We start from the raw sequence: 5,269 nt of genomic DNA on the forward strand, positions 1-5,269 counted from the left end.
TTAATTCATTTTAATAACTAAATGACCAAAATGCCCTTACTACTAAACTTTCCAAAAATTCCATCCATGTCCAATTTTTGTCCATAGACTTAGAAATTGGTCAAATTGTTATTTAAGACCTCCTAATTAATATTTCAATGCAATTTCATACTAAAAACTTCTAGAATGCAAATTTTGCAACTTATTCGATTTAGTCCCTACTTTCAATTTAAGCACTTTAGGCATAGAATTTCATCACGAAATTTTCACACAATCATGCAATCATATCATATTCATCAAAATAATTATTTCTATCTCGAATTTGTGGTTATGAAACCACTATTCCGATTAAGCCCTAATTCAGGATATTACACAAACAATTTTTACAAACTTTATCCACCATAACACACTGACCCAAAGGGTTTAAAACTTTGAGCACAATTTCAGTGAATTCAACAGGTAAATTTTAATAGACACTAAGTTTGTGCATATGTATGAATGTGTGGAACCAGGATCAATCAAAGCAGTAATATCAGTATCAAGTAGAAAAATGTACCAGTAATGGCATCTGGTGCAGAAGCATCTTCTCTAGCACGAATAGCATATGTTTTTGCAGTTGCTCGTGCCTTAGATCTAACTGCTGTATCCCTAATAGTACCTCCACTACCACTAACATTGCTGGGGTGACAAGGTGGTCTGCCCCTCGAAATAGGATTACTCAGCTTTGGAGCTGGTTCTATTTCTTTTTTAGCTCTTTCTGATGATCTCTGAGAAAATGGTCAAATGAACCACATCGGTAACAAACTCTACTTCTCAAACGGTATTCCCCAAAATGAAATTGGTTGCAATGCTTACATTTTGGTTCGAGATTACTGACACTACCCACACTAGTTACAGATGGCGATGAAGACCTCGTATTAGAGCGTTGAAAGCCTCTCTCTTTTCTAGAATACCCCATAGAGGTAGCAACCCGATCATAATACCTCTTTATTTTCTTAGAAGCAAATTATAACACCCCGAAACCCAGCCTAGACATTATGGCCGAATCCGCGATGTCACATTGGAGTGTGTTTTGAAAAGCATTGATTTGTTCGAAAGTCTATACTATATTAAAACCCTCGTAGTGATATTTAATTAAAATTTTAAGTATTTTGTTTGTTATTAAAACTCAAGTAGGTCTAATCACTTTATTTTGTTATTACATTTTGGAAACATTGTTGATGGGGAAGCTTTTGGAAGATATTGTATAGACGTGGTGTTTTGAAAACATTTATCTTTTTGAAAGTTCGTGTCCTACTTTCAACAAATATAATTTTAGTAAGCAAACCCCAAATTAGAGTAAAAATTTAAAGAGGACTTATTACATTTTAAATACCCAAATAAAATAGCTTAAGAATTAAAAGTCTAAAACAGTATCAAAAACAGTCGTGTGCCATCCATTGAATCCCTCGCAGCCCCGACCCTCCAGAGGATTACCTTCACAAGAAAGCAGAAGGGTGAGTTATGAAAACTCAGTGTGTAATCCCTTAACAAAATCAGACAAGTACAGTTTGGCCCTAAGCCAGTTTCAGAAACAGTCCAGTATCAGTGTGGGCCTTAGCCTATAGCAATAGCAATATCAATGTGGGCCTTAGCCCATTACAATTACAGTATCAATAATGCAACAGAAGTCCTACCCGTCTATCCTCTACACTCCTCTCCGTCCAGCCCTACACTCCATGTGGGGATAAAATCGACCCACACATCCCTACACTCCAAATATAGCACCAGTTGTGGCACTAAACAGTAATTACAGCAGAGCTGCCAGTACAGTACACTCCCTCCAAATATATCAACCCACCCCCATGCAACATGTCATGTCATAATATAATACGTATATGCAAAATGTCATCCTCGAATATAGTCAAACATAGTATAGGGGTATATCAGTCATTTTACCTCTTAGGGGTATCACAATTATTTTGTTAGTACGGGGTCCAAAAGTACTTACTGCCCTAACAGTAGGTCCACAGTCATCTCGGGCGACCCGTGCAACCTTAACGGTCAAACAGTGAAATGGGCCCAAAGCCTATAACACAACCTATGTGGGCCCAAAAATGACCTTGGCCGTGTGAACTACACAGCCTAGTCCACTAATCACCACACGTTTCTATGGTTTACTCGTGTGGGGCCCACGTGGCCCAAATTGGCCAAAGCCCATAAAATCGCTCATGGTGGCCTCTACGATCATAAGCCCTCTTTTTGAGTGTTCAGAATACAAGACAAGCATGAGCACTCTCGTATAGCGTTAACAAGCACAGTTTCCGGCTTTTGTCGATTCATGAATATAGAAGTGTGATTACACACCTTAAGTGGAAATGCGCGAGTAATCCACAAGCGCAAAGCCTACATTCAACCAAAATACTCCATCAATAAATGACATCGGATTAACATTTCACTATTATACTTATCATCAAAAACTCTACTAATACTTGCCTTTGTTGAACTAATGAAGACTCATTTCTTATATCGATGCACGAAGCTGATTATGAACTCCTATAGAGATTACTTGCGTTCCAAACGATCATATAATTAACATAATACACGCATATAACTTGAACCAAGCACACAACCACTTACCAAAGGTGTAAAACTGACACTAGAGAAGGAAAGCAATCAGTTCACAACCCCCAAATAGGATAGCCACTACAACAAGGAAAAACTAAAACTATCAGTCCCCTAACAATCGTCGGTCGGAAAAAAGTGTTACAAGAGAACCATAGATATGGAAGCAAAGGAAAAGGGGTGAGCAAACAACATCAAAAGAGCAACACTTACCACCAAGACCAACAGAGAAGAAGCAAAGCCCAAAGGAAGAGTCGACACACAGAGGTAAAAGAAAGAGCAATATTCGGCCAACAAAGAGTAAATCGCACTTGAGAGAAGAATGAAGAAGCAACGAAAAACTCGATCACCCCAAGCTAAAACTGAAATGGTCTGAGGAATAGGGAAGCAATAGGTATTCAGCCAAACGGGAAGTGTGACAGCCCAAAATTGACCCTAGTCGGGAAGTGGTTTCGGGACCGCTAAACCGAGTCACCGAAAGGTTTGAATGTGATGTTTATTGTCTAGAATATGTAATCATGAATGTGTGAAAATTTCAAGCTTCGATTTAGTCGATTGCATGTGAATTTAGTCAATAGGACTTATATGAGAAAATTTTAAAATGTGATAGGTCAATGCATGAGGACCTATTAGTGCATGTGGAAGAAAAAGGGGACTTGCATGTCAAAGTGCCCAATTCTTGATAAGTGGCCGGCCAAGCATGACTCCATTCCTCCAAGTTTATGTTGTTTATTATTTAATATTGGTAAGTAAATTAAAATAAATTAAAGAAAGGAATTAAAAAGGAAGAGATGAATAAAATAAGGAGGGAAGAGGGAGTGTTCATCTTTTTTTTCTTTGGCTATTGCCGTGAGTGAGGAGAAGGAAGGGAGATTTGGTTATTGGATTTTGGCTTGGAAGATGGCTAGAATGAGGTATGTATTGAATGATTCTTGAAAATCTATGCATGTTTGAGATGGTTAGTTCAAATTCTACTCATCCTATAGATTAGACTTAGGATTTTGAGGTTGAAATTCGGCCAAGAAGCTTGAAACTCTTAGTAGATGTGTTAATGTCATTAAAATGGATAGTAATGTAGGATATGGTGAGTGGTTAATTGCTTTTAACTTGAAAGTTGAGGTTAAAGGGGTTAAGTGATTGCCGAATCTAATTTAGGGGTGGAGGATTGTGTTCATGTTATATTGGATAGGTAGAGGTTGTAATGAGGTTGAAATTGTTGAATTGTTAGCTTGGTAACTAATGAAGTAATCGGCCATATGGGGTAAAAATGGGATGTTCATTTTAGTTGTTGTTTCATTTTTGTGAGAAATGGGTCAAGTATTCATGAGATGAAATTGTGTGATTAGATAAATTAAAGGTAATAGTATAGTTGATGAATATATATAGATATACATATTCGGCCATCACTTAGGAGCTTATGTGATGTTGAGTTAAGCTTTGCATATTCGGCTATATATATATATATATACATATATATGTAAGCCCATTCGTGATACTACCTTAGGACTATGTATATATAACCGACAAAAGAATGGGAAAAACTAGTAAGGGTGAAGGCCGAATGAGCTATAGGTGGTGTGGATGACTTTTATACATGTGGGTGTGTGTGTATGCCATTTAGTTGGTGACATTCGGCATTTCTTAATTAACATTAGAGATGAGTGAATGAAATCGGCATGTGTGTTTGTGGAAATGCCGAATGTGAATTTGGATAATATTGAGTAATGTATGTGCTTTAAAATGATGGAATGGAGTGGATGCTTTAAATGTGTTACGAACAATTATAAGTTAAATTAAGGGTTGCTAAGTTACCTTTGTCATTGCCGAATATACAAACATACATATGCATGTGCAATTGAAGAATGAATGTTTAGCAAGATGGTTAAACTAGTTAAATTATTGATTTAGCTCAAGGAGTTAAAGGAGGTGAATCGAGCAAAGGCAAAGAAAAGGTTATCGAGTAGCCGAGTTGGAACCGTCTTACCCAACACGAGGTAAGTCATTAAGCATGTAGTTGGTATTATTTCAAATGGTCATAATGTTTATGTATTGATGCTGAATGGAATGAATAAATATACATATATATATGCATGTACGTATGTGATGATGAAATTGTTGAATGAAAAGAAAAGAGGTAAGATGTACTAAGTTGTTGATCTCGGCACTAAACGTGCGGGTATAACCATTTATGACCATGAGATTTGGCGCTAAGTGCGCGGGATTAAATTGTACAGCACTAAGTGTGCGATTTGACTATGTTGCACTAAGTGTGCGAAGTGAATATGATGCACTAAGTGTGCGAATTGACCATGCGGCACTAAGTGTGCGAGTTTGACTATGTAGCACTAAGTGTGCGATTTGATTACGTAGCACTAGGTGTGCGAGTTGATTATATAGCACTGAGTGTGCGGACTCAATATACATTCGTGAGTCATTATGGACACTATGTGTGCGACACTATTGAGTCGATTGCGGACAGCGGATCGGGTAAGTGTCTTGAGTACATGGCTAATAGGTGCTATGCTTATACTTGGTGTTGAGCTCGGTAAGTTTGAACCTATGTGACAAATATACTTGAAGTCACATACATAAAATTTATCGTAGGATGGGTGAAAGGCCGTTTATTCGTTGGTTGTAACGAAAATAAATTGATTTATGAAAATGCTTCAATGTCCTATTGATGAGT

Source organism: Gossypium hirsutum, chromosome A04, assembly GCF_007990345.1.
Source record: "Gossypium hirsutum isolate 1008001.06 chromosome A04, Gossypium_hirsutum_v2.1, whole genome shotgun sequence".
NCBI classification, from domain to species: domain Eukaryota; kingdom Viridiplantae; phylum Streptophyta; class Magnoliopsida; order Malvales; family Malvaceae; genus Gossypium; species Gossypium hirsutum.